We start from the raw sequence: 12,850 nt of genomic DNA, 5'->3' as shown, positions 1-12,850 counted from the left end.
CAGCTCTGGTCATGATCTCTCAGTTCATGGGTTCAAGCCCCACGTTGGGCTCTGTGCTGACAGCTCAGAGCCTAGAGCCTGCTTCAGGTTCTGTGTGTGTGTGTGTCTCTCTCTCTGCCCCTTCTCGGCTCCCTCTCTCTCTCCCTCTCTCTCAAAAATAAATAAATGTTAAAATTTTTTTAATTATATTAAAAAAAAGAAAATAATCACCATGACAGACTACAAGACATTCCTTTTTGACTTTTCTTTCACATTACAGAGATCATTTATGTTATTTATGAGCTTTTAATTGGTGTCTCTTTGCATACCCTCCCACCTCCTAAAATCCTTTGTCTATACTACAGCCAGAGTAATCTTCTTAAAATATAAATCAAGCCTTTCACTCTCCTGCCTGGTATCTCCCAGGTTTTTTTAATGTCTAGAATGAAGTTCAAATTCCAATGGCCAAAAAGGCCTTCTGTGATCTGGCCTCCACCTGCTTCTCAGACCTCAACTCCTACCACAATCCCTTTTGATCACTATGCCTCAGGCATGCTCATCCTCTTAATTCTCCTAGGCTATGCCAAGCTCCTTCTCTTTGGAAACTCTGCTGTCCTTGCTTTCATATATGTGGCTGCATCCTTCTTGCTGGTCAGGTCTCAACTCAACTTCTACTTCTTCTGACCCCCGGTCAGAAACAGCCCTCCTACCTAGATCCCTGTCATTCCCACTGTACTATCCTCACATGTTTTCTCAGCTAACCAAATCTTCACCTAGCTAATTCTTTACACCCAGGTCTTAGCCTAATTGTCACTTCCTTAGAGAAGCCATCCTTAAAACTACAGAGAAGGGAGGTCCTCCAAGTGTAGACTGTAGAGAATCATTCTTTTTCATGGAATTTTGAGTGTAGGAAATAAGTATTTGAAATAGCTATTTAGAGTAATTATTATTTTAAGTAATTAAGTATTTATTATTATTTATTATATATAAAATATATAATTTATGCTTATTATGAGTATAATTATTTCAAGTATTTCATATTTAAAATAATTATTTTAAATAGTTATTAAAAAACTTTAAGTAATTTAAAGTATGATGAGTATTACAAAAGAGAAATCACAAAATTGAGAAATACAAAAGAAAACTCTAGGGACATGAGAATAGGAAGGCACCTATTCTAGTCTGGATAGAGGAGAGGTCACAAAAAGCCTTCCAATCAAGTGATAACTAAGTTAAGACCCAAAATATGAGTACAAGTTAGTCAGGCATGGGGTAGAAAGTGGGATGGGATAGTGAGGGAAGAATGTGAGAATATTCCAGGCATCTATAAACGCATGTATATCCTACCCTCTACCCCAGACATCCACTCACTCTCTGTCCCATTGTCCCATTCTCTTCATATAACTGACAACCATCTGAAAATACATAATTTTCTTTGTTTATGGTCTGTCTCTCTAAACCATTAAAAGAAAAATTTCATGAGAGCGGGACTTGGTCTGTCTTGCTTACTACTATACTTGAGAGCTTAGAAGAGTGGCTATTATTTAGGAAGTGATTGATTACTGACTTCTAAATGAATGTGTGAAGGTCTTGAAGCAAAAAAGACAAAAGCAGGACACTACAAGAAAGGCACTATGTCTGTGACATAAGATGGAAAGAGATAATGGCATAAGGTAATTTGGGGTTAGGGGCAAATGAGTAAACAAGAGAGCAGAACCGGTTAAGGAAATTGGGCTTTATCCAAAAGTAATGAAAAGACGTAAATTTTAAGCAGCTGTGTTATACGATCAAATATGTGATTTTGAAACATTGCTCTAGCTAAAGTATAGAGAATGGATAGAAGAAGAGCAAAACTCAAAGAAGAGTAGCCAGTATTAGAAAAAGTTACAGTTGTCCACATGAGAAATGACAGTCTCTTGGACCAGGGTGGAGGCCATGGCAATAGAGAAAAGCAATTGGATTTAGAAAGTATTTGAGTAATAGAATTGAATTGATGTAATAGATAATTGGGCGTAGCAAGTGAAGAGAGAGAAGGCCGCATTGATTCTTAGCCTTGAGCCATAGATGAATGATGGAGCCATTGCCTAAGGAGGAAAATCACTGGAGACTGAGCACATTTGGTGCACAGGGTGAGAGTTCAGTGACTCTGTGGGAGCTGGGGTGGGGGGAGCACTCTGAGACTTTCTAGTAGATAAGTCTAATAGGAAGATGGACATACATGCCTAGATCTCAAGGTACAGGTAAACACATTTAGGAGTGATCTGTATTATTGTTGGTTAGTTGGCTGGATTTGTTTTCACTGTGTATTGATAAGGGTCTGGAGTCAAATGGTCTGAATTGGAATCTTAGGTCAGCACCACTTTTGCTGAATGGTCTCAGCCAAGTTACTTATTACCTACAAATGTCAGTTTTCTCTTCTGAAAAATAAATTTAAAAAAGGATCCACCTCACTGGATTGTTTTAAAAGTGAAATGAGGGGCGCCTGGGTGGCGCAGTCGGTTAAGCGTCCGACTTCAGCCAGGTCACAATCTCGCGGTCCGTGAGTTCGAGCCCCGCGTCAGGCTCTGGGCTGATGGCTCGGAGCCTGGAGCCTGTTTCCGATTCTGTGTCTCCCTCTCTCTCTGCCCCTCCCCCATTCATGCTCTGTCTCTCTCTGTCCCAAAAATAAATAAAAAACGTTGAAAAAAAAAAAAAAAAGTGAAATGAGATAAAATGAGTCATGAGCATAAAAGATAGCCTCATATAGAGTGAACTCTTAATAATGTTAACAATTCTTAGCCATTATTAGCCCTTTGGCATTCAGAGATTTTTGTTAAATGTTACAGAGATAATGCAAAGCCAACAGAATCTCACAGGTTAAGTTTTTATAGACTTCATCCAAATATAAATCACATAGTTCAAATCTTCAACAATAGTGATACCTAAATTCTTCTTTACAGGCTGATGTCTTTAATTGTAACAGCATGTACTGATACCATTTTTGATATATCCTATTTTATATTTATTCTATTCATCAGATTATGCTCTTGTCATCTTTAGTAATTAGTTACTGGAATATGAATATGCATTTCTTTAGTAAGAAATTAAATCTACATATCCTAAATTCCTGTCATAATTATTTTCCTGACCAATCAATAAAAAAAAGCATTCAAAATGTAATATTATGCTTCCCAGAGGTATACACTGAAATCTGCCACTGAATAAGTGATTCCCTTTTTAACTATAATAGATAATATATATCTAAAAGAATAAGTAGCTTTATCAACTGTCATTATCTTGCTCCTTTCCTTCATCAAAAAGACACTATGGAATGGAGCAAAATGCTAAGTGTAAGTAAAGATATGGATAGAAGTGTGTGTATGGATGTGTACATACACACACATACATATTCTCATACATATACCCATATACATATGGATAGAGTAAATTAAAATGGAATGTGAATGATAAAAATAGAATAGTTTTTAAAAGGTAATGAATCTCTGCCCTGGAAGGGACCCTAAAAGTCACACAGTCCAGGGGCCCCATCATGTAGATGTAGTATCTGAAGTCCAAAAGAGGGGATACATTGCTTGAGATCATGCAATAATATATGTCAGGGTCATGATAGGATGTTGGTCTCCCAGCCCAGGGTTTCTGCACTATACTATGATTGACATATTTACTATTAGATTTTACTTAAAATTGATTCTGATGGAGTCATAAATATGTTTTTTGTGTTCAACCTTCCATATCTCTACTATAGTAGCTAAACAGACTCAAACTAAAGTGAAACTCATTATCTATATCTTCTTTATTTAACCATATATTACAGTGCTAAAAAATAAATAACCCAAGATACACAATTAAAAGATTCATACAGCAAGTCATTGTCTACAAAAGATTTGAAAATAAGGTTGACATCTGTTACAAAAAAAGGATTAATTAGGTATTACTTTAAATGATGAGTTCTGGCTCCATTTCCCATGAGAACAGTTGGTAAATGTACTGTTCTAATTAGGGATTTGGATCAAAATATCATTTTATTCTAATCATGAAGCCTATTAAGATTTTTATTAATACTATCAGTTTTACTAACTATGTACATCACACATGTTTATATGACAAGCACAAATACTTTTCCCCTGGTAAAAAAAAAAAACAAAAAAACATATAAATGATGTAACATTTACAGTTGAGGGTTATTAACTTAGGGCTAAACTGCTACATTATAATACTCTTTCATCATAACATGCTCTCTTCATGATATGTTAGTAAAGATATTATGCTCCTAAAATCTTGTAAGATACTGTAAAATGAGTGACAGACAAAGCAAGGCTATACCAAGAGGTTTAAATCATACGTGTGTTTGCTGTGTTTACTTCCTCCAAAAGTATTTTCAAAACAAAGCACGTGCACAGGCCACAACTCTCATCTACTATATTCCCATTGCAACCAAATCTTGTCACATGACTTGTCCCGGCTCCTACAAAACAGCATTCAGAAGGGGAGTGCAGATAATAAAAAGAACAAAGAAATTTGAATGTGGAGTTCTGGGCTTCACTCCTGCCTTTACTACTTAGCACCTCTGTCACTTGAGGTTTGTGACTCAAGCCCCTAAACTCTTCCTATCTTCATTTGATGATAACACACCCATTTCTCAGGGATTATTGTGAAAACTACATAAGAAAATTTATGGGTATGCCATACAGTGTTATTCATTTATTCCATCATTATCAAGTACTTCTCACAGAATTTGTGAACAGCTCTTACACATATTCCAAAATTGAACTAAGCCACCAATAGGTGAGGGGAAGAATGGGGGAAGCTAAAATACAGACATATGTATGTGTATAAATAAATATTAAACTGCTTGCTTATTTCCACTGATAACATGCTTATTTTTTAATGAATATATGATTATTTATTTATGGAAAAGAATTATCTTAATCTTACTTAGAGCAACCACAGAAAATTACCTCTGTTTTAAATTTTTCATTGTAATGGGAAGGAGGGTAAAACACCAAATCACACCATTAAATAATAGACATCTGGAAATGCTAGTTACATGAGGAGGCCCGCTCTGTTGTACGTACATCCTCACTGCCTCCACTGCATGCTGTCACCTCAAAGGAGGTAATTGTGGCTGAGATAGAGGTCAGTCAGGGCTGGATGGGAGAGGGGTAACTGCTGGATGGATTTTCACAGACAGAATGGAGGGAGACTTGCAGGAGGGACGTGTATGTAAGAGGGAAATTAGTGTATCTTACAAAAAAAAATCTATCAAATGTACTTCTTAAGGGAGAGTAGATTGTGAGCAGGAAAATATCCCAAAATGTTAAAAATCCGTTCCTTTATGTGTACACTCTGATATTCATATTTAGACTTATATTTTTAAGTTTCTTGAAGCTGATTTGTAACATTTTTCATGTAGTAGGCAAAATAAGCATTTGTGATATCCAGTGACAAGAAGTTTCTGGAAGCAGCCCTTTCAGAAATGTGTTCTTAGTGAAAGTGGCTTCCCCAAAGTCATTGCCCACTTCTCCTCTGAGCCTGTTGTTCTTAACAGCGACCATGCCCTCAGTCTCAGCAGTAAGTTAAATTTTTGCATGAAGACCAACTCAGAATAATTTTTAAGCCTATTCATTTAGAGAGAGAGAGAGAGAGAGAGCGAGCAAGCACCTGTGTGCACAAGCAGGGGAGGAGCAGAGAAAGAGAGAACCCTGAGCAGGCCCCATGTTGACAGCATGGAACTGTTGCTGTCGGGGGGCTCAATCCCATGAACCCAGTGAGATCAAGACCTGGTCTGAAATCAAGAGCTGGACACTTAACCAACTGAGCCACCCAGGGACCCCTCAGAATAAAATTTTTAAAGGATTTTTACAAGACCCACTTTTAGAATTCAAAGTGAAAATAATGTTTATATAGATCCATAAAAACACGTATTCTTACAACTTAAAGTACTTACTTTGCTGAAGAGAAGAATGGCAAGGAGAAAACTTGGCACAACTTTTTACCTACTAAAATGTTCATATCTAGGTGTTTCTCAGAAATAGCAATAAAGAAACAGGTATTAGCCTTCAAACTGAATACACATCACAGGGCACATCTCAAAAGTAGTTAGGCCACATGCTGCTTACTGCTACAGACACAAAGTCTGTAGCAGTCTATTATCGAAAGTCCCAAGTTCAACCAGCCATAAGAACTCCCTTGTAAATTGCCATTGTTGGTCCCTCTCCATCTCTTGAACCTGCTCTGGCAAAACTCTACATTGGAGTTCGTTACCTGCCTCTAAGCTGTCCTTGAGGCTGGGCATCAATGAAGAGATTTATACAGCTGGGTAAATTTATATCCCCATATTTTTATGATTATTAACCTTTCGGCTAACAGAGTCCTCTGCTTCTATTCTGAATCCTAGCCTTTCTTGCCTTCTCAAGGAATTTACTTCTTTGGTTATTCTTTCCCCTTCATCTCAAATTTCTCTCAATTGGATTATTTCTATAAACATATAAATAAGTGTCTTCTATTATTTTTGGATCATTAAAAAAATTTTCAAGCATCTCATCTCCCCATAATTACTGCTCTAAATTTCTGTTTGTATCCAAATCTTTAAAAAACTTTCTTCTTGCCTTGGTTTTACTTCTGCACCTTCTGTTTACCTTTCAGCTCACTTGAATCTGTCATCTGCCTGCAACACTCCAACTCACTCTTGCTAAAGTTGACGCTGACCTCCATAATGGATTTTAAGATCTAACCCAAATGGCCACTATTTCTCAAAAACATGGGTTTCGTCGACTCCTTGATACCACAGTTCCTCCTACATCTCTGTCAATGCTCAGTCTCCTTTGCTAGTTACTCTTTTTTTCAACATCTCAATGTTGAAGTTCCCTGGGTACTTTTCTTAGACTCTCTACCTAGGTGGTCTCACTCATTCTCATGATTTTAAAAATGCTGTCTGTGCTAATGATGCCCAAATTGATATGCCAGTCCTAACCCCCCAGAATGATAGACTCATACCCAATTATCTACTTGACTCAGCCATTTAAATGCCTCAGGGTCATTGCAAAACAACTTGTCCAATATGAACAAGTTCCCCTCCTCTATCCCTTTCAATGGGATTTCCATTTCAGTTAGAATAAAATCCAGTCTCTTTAACATGGCCCTCAAAGATATTCAGGATTTGGCCTCTGTCCAGATCTTAAAACTCCATGTCATGTCTTCCTCTGGCAATTTCACTGAGCCAATTTTAGAAAGGTTTCTGGAAAACACCAAACTTTCTGCCTGCCTCAGGTTTTGCATACGTTATTTCCTCCATTCAGACAGCTCCTTCACTTCTTCTCACCCACCCATTAACAGTCTTCACTTGGCTAACATCAATTCATCTATTGAGATTCAGTTAAAATATTATACACATTAACTCTCCAATCCAACTTAGCTCCCACTCCCCAGCTGTTACTCTGTCTCTTGGAAACCAGTTAATTTGCTTCATAGAAGTTATCACAAGGTTTAATTATATAATTGTGTGTTTATGTCCAACTTTTCTAGTAGATGGCAAATACCATAAAGCAGGGACATTTTCTGTTTATTTACCAAAGTAACATAATTGTCTGGTTCAATATATGTGAGTTCCTGAACCCAATGAATAAAAGTTCATTATTAGCTACTTAGATTAAGCCGTTTCATCTTTGTAATGATTGTACATAATGATGTACATAATGGTGGTCATGTATTAGAAATATAAAACATTTAGTATTTGTATCTCATATAATATCCAAATTTACACAAGATGTGTGACATGGCATAACTACCTCACTACATTCTCCAGGCTAGAGAGAGTCTCCATTTGAATTATTGCATTTGAACTCCCAAACATCATTTCTGTTAGCCGATAATGCAGCTGAGGCTTAGAAAACTGAGATGAGGAGGGGGAGGAGCCAAGATGGTGGAACAGCATGGAAGTTTTTTTTGGGTCTCGCGTCCATGAAATACAGCCAGATCAACACTAAACCATCCTGCATACCCAGAAAACTGATTTGAGGATTAACACAATAATCTGCACAACCTGAACCACAGAACTCATCAGGTACGCGGCGCGGAAAGGTGAACTGGGGAAGAGAGAAGCCGCAGAGGACAGGGAGCTATTTTTGTGAGCATAGAGAGAACAGAGTCGGGCAGTGGTTGGGGGGGGGGGGAGGGAAGTTTGGGAAAAGCACCCCTCCCCCTTAAAGTAGCTGGAGAGAAAGTGGAAACAGCTACAGGACTGAAATAAAAAGGGAGAAAGGAGAAAGTAGAGGGTTTAAATTCCATTAAGACTCTATACATAGGGAGCACAGAGTCTGAAACTCTGCAGCTTGATACCTGGCGATGCTCTGGTGAGAAGGGTGAATCCTCAGGAGCAGAGTGAGTCCGTGGGGGTCCTCAGGCCACATGGGAGAGGCAGTTCCCCTGATGGGAGGACATCTGGTAGAGGCTGTGTGACACTGCCCCAGGCAAAGGCCCCAGTGGACCCTGGAGAACAACCACATTTGCTGGTGTTGGAACAAGGTCCTTAAGGATGAATCCTGGTGCCAGATGTGTGTTGTGATTTTCCATAATCGCTGAAAAGCTGCTACTACACGATTGTGTGAACTTTTTCTGGGGCGGGATAGCACCCAGCAACAGCCTCTGGGCATTGGCAGCAGCACGGTCCTGTGAACGTTCCTGGGTGCAGTCGGCACCTGGCAGTGCTCGGTGAGACCCTCCTGCAGAGGAGCAGAACCGGTCAAAGCCACAGTCCCTCAGAAATAAGGGGTCGGGAAAAACAGCCACATCTGAGATGAAACTCAGGAGGGAGGTGCTGCCTAGGGCCTGGTCACGGACAGGGTAAAAATGGGGGCGTGACCAGAAGCCAGAGACAAAGGACTGGTGTGCCGATGTAGATCCGAGAGAACAGAGTTCTGAGACCGGGTATCTGGGTGACGGCATTTTCACCCCTCCCACGCATGTGCATACACACCTACAAGCACCACAACAATCTACCCCAGTGGGCTAAGCAGCGCCATCTAGTGGAAAACGGAGCCGTTACACTAAGCCCTGCCCACCTGGCCCAACCTCAATCTGATCTTCAGGAACAGAAGTCTCTCCACCTGCTCAGTTTACAGACTGTGCTGTAAGTGGTTCATAGTTTGACTTCCTGGGGAAAACGAAATAATTTCAATCATGTTTCAGTCTGTTCGCTGGTCCCTCTAGTCAAGGTTCATTTTTGTGTGTTTGTTTCTTTTCTTTTTCTTCAATACAGAAGGAGAAAAAATTTATTTTTATTTCCAATTTTTATTAAAAATATTTTTCTTTAATTTTTTCTACTATATTTTTTCCTTTTTTTGTAATTTTTTTCAAATTCTATTTCACTTCCATCACTTCATTTTATTCTATTTCAGTGTATTCATTTTTTTCAAATTTTCAAATGATTTCCTTCCCCCCTTTTTTTATCTAATATGTCAAGCCATTTCAACACCCAGACCAAAACACACCTAGGATCTAGCATCATTTATTTGATTTGTGTGTGTGTGTGTGTGTTCTTTATAATTTTTTTATTTTAATTTTTTTGACCTCATTAATTCCTTTTCTCCCTTCAAAATGATGAAACAAAGAAATTCACCCCAAAAGAAAGAGCAGGAAGAAACAACAGCCAGGGAATTAACCAACACAGATACAAGTGAGATGTCTGAACCAGAATTTGGAATCACAATAATAATAATACTTGCTGGGGTTGAAAATAGATTAGAATCCCTTTATGCAGAGATAAAAGAAGTAAAAGCTAGTCAGGACAAAATAAAAAATGCTATGACTGAGCTACAATCTCGAATGGATTGCATTCGAAGGATGAGGCAGAACAGCAAATTAGCATATATAGAGGATTATAGCATATATATAAACTTATGGAGAATAATGATGCAGAAAAAAAAGAGGGAGACTAAGGCAAAAGAGCATGATTTAAGAATTAGAGAAATCAGTGACTCATTATAAAGGAACATCAGAATCATACGGGTCCCAGAAGATGAAGAGAGTTTTAAAGGGGTAGAAGGGTTATGTGAGCAAATCATAGTGGAAAACTTTCCTAACCTAGGGAAAGACATAGACATCAAAATACAGGGAGCACAGAGGACTCCCATTAGATTCAACAAAAACTGACCATCAACAAGGTATATCATAGTTAAATTCACAAAATACTCAGGCAGGGATAGAATCATGAAAGCAGAAAGGGGAAAAGAAAAGTCCTTAACCTACAAGGGAAGAGAGATCAGATTCGCAGCAGACCTATCCACAGAAACTTAGCAGGCCAGGAAGGAGTGGCAGGATATATGCCATGTGCTGCTCTGGAAAAATATGCAGCCAAGAATTCTTTCTCCAGCAAGGCTGTCATTCAAAATAAAAGGAGAGATTAAAAGTTTCCCAGACAAACAAAAAGTAAAGGAGTTGGTGATCACTAAACCAGCCCTGTAAGAAATTTTAAGGGGGACTCTCTGAGGGGAGAAAAGATGAAAAAAAAAACAAAAAACAAAACAAATAAATAAAGACCTAAAGCAACAAAGACTAGAAAAGACCAGAGAACACAACCAGAAACTCCAACTCTACAAGCAACATAATGGCAATAAATTCATATCTTTCAGTACTCACTCTAAGTGTTAACGGACTAAATTCTCCAATCAAAAGACATAGGGTAACAGATGGATAGGAAAACAAGATCCATCTAGATGCTGTTTACAAGAAACCCACTTTAGACCTAAAGACACCTTCAGATTGAAAGTAAGGGGATGGAGAAGCATCTATCATGCTAATGGTCAAAAAAAGAAAGAAGGAATCGCCTTCTTTGGAATCACGATAATACTTATATCAGACAATCTAGACTTTAAAATAAAGACTGTATCAAGAGATGAAGGGCATTATATCATAATCAAGGGGTCTATCCACCAAGAAGACCTAACAATTGTAAACATTTATGTGCCAAATGTGGGAGAACCCAAATACGTAAATCAATTAAACACAAATATAAAGAAACTCATTGATAGTAATACCCTAATAGTAGGAAACATCAACACCCCACTTACAACAATGGGCAGATCATCTAATCAAAATATCAACAAGGAAACCATGGCTTTGAATGACACACTGGACCAGATGGACCTAACAGATATATTCAGAACATTTCATCCTAAAGCAGCAGAGTATACATTCTTCCCCAGTGCACATGGAACATTCTCCAGAATAGATCACATACTGGGACACAAATAAGCCCTCAGCAAGTACAAAAAATGGAGATCATACCATGCATATTTTCAGACCACAATGCTATGAAACTCCAAATGAACCAAAGGAAAAATTTGGAAAGATAACAAACACTTGGAGACTAAAGAACATCCTACTAAAGAATGAATGGGCTAACCAAGAAGTCAAAGAGGAGATTAAAAAGCACATGGAAGGCAATGAAAATGAACACCACAGCCCAAAACCTCTGGGATGCAGCAGAGGCGGTCATGAAAGGGAAGTATATAGCAATCCAAGCCTTCCTAAAGAAGGAAGATCTCAGATACACAACCTAACCTTACGCCTTAAAGAGCTGGAAAAAGAATGGCAAATAAAACCCAAAACCAGCAGAGACAGGAAATCATAAAGATTAGAGCAGAAATTAGTGCTATCGAAACCAAAAAAACAGTAGAACAGATCAATGAAATCAGAAGCTGGTTCTTTGAAGAATTAACAAAATTGATAAACCACTAGCCAGTTTGATCAAAAAGAAAAAGGAAAGGCCCAAATAAATACAAACAAGAATTAAAGAGGAGAGATTACAACCAACACAGCAGAAATAAAAACAATAATAGAATATTATGAGCAATTATACACCAATAAAATGGGCAATCTGAAGAAATGGACAAATTACTAGAAACATATAAACTACCAAAACTGAAGCAGGAAGAAATAGAAAATTTGAACAGACCCATAACCAGTAAATAAATTGAATTAGTAATCAAAAATCTCCCCAAAAACAAGAGTCCAGGGTCAGATGGCTTTCCAGGGGAATTATACCAAACATTTAAGGAAGAGTTAACACCTATTCTCTTGAAGCTGTTCCAAAAAATAGAAACGAAAGGAAAACTTCCAAACTCTTTCTATGAAGCCAACATTACCTTGATTCCAAAACCAGACAGAGACCCTACTAAAAAAGGAGAACTATAGACCAATTTCCCTGATGAACATGGCTGTAAAAATCCTCAACAAGATATTAGCCAACTGGATCCAACAATACATTAAAAAAATTATTCACCACGACCAAGTAAGATTTATACCTGGGATGTGAGGCTGGTTCAATATCTGCAAAACAATCAATATGATCCATCACATCAATAAAAGAAAGGACAAGAACCACATGATCCTCTCAATAAATGCAGAGAAAGCATTTAACAAAATACAGCATCCTTTCTTGATAAAAACCCTCAACAAAGTAGAAGGATCATACCTCAAGATCATAAAAGCCATATGTGAAAGACCCACCGCTAATATCATCCTCAATGGGGAAATTCTGAGAGCTTTCTCGCTAAGGTCAGGTACATGACAGGGAGGTCCACTCTCGCCACTGTTATTCAGCATAGTATTGGAAGTCTTAGTCAGCAATCAGACAACACAAAGGAATAAAAGTTCTCCAAGTCAGCCAGGATGAAGTCAAACTTAAACTCTTTGCAGATGACATGATACTCTACATGGAAAACCCAAAAGATTCTGACAAAAAACTGCTAGAACTGATCCATGAATTCAGCAAAGTTACATGATTTAAATTAATGCACAGAAATTGGTTGCATCCCTATACACCAATAATGAAGCAACAGAAAGAGAAATCAAGGAATTGGTCCCATTTTCA

General features: G+C 38.1%; 1 long non-coding RNA gene across 1 annotated transcript in view; it reads right to left on the bottom strand.

Moving 5' to 3' along the window:
* The window catches only part of LOC109272181 (uncharacterized), a 164,047-nt gene extending 155,045 nt beyond the window's left edge, over nucleotides 1–9,002 (bottom strand). Inside the window, exon 1 of the long non-coding RNA XR_008418305.1 lies at nucleotides 8,317–9,002. This is a non-coding gene — a long non-coding RNA (uncharacterized LOC109272181). The remainder of the gene's footprint in view (nucleotides 1–8,316) is intronic.
* Nucleotides 9,003–12,850: the final 3,848 nt, after the last annotated feature.

This window comes from Panthera pardus, unplaced genomic scaffold, assembly GCF_024362965.1.
Source record: "Panthera pardus isolate Hobbes unplaced genomic scaffold, ASM2436296v1 HiC_scaffold_11, whole genome shotgun sequence".
NCBI classification, from domain to species: domain Eukaryota; kingdom Metazoa; phylum Chordata; class Mammalia; order Carnivora; family Felidae; genus Panthera; species Panthera pardus.
This window is presented reverse-complemented; position numbering and strand designations above follow the sequence as displayed.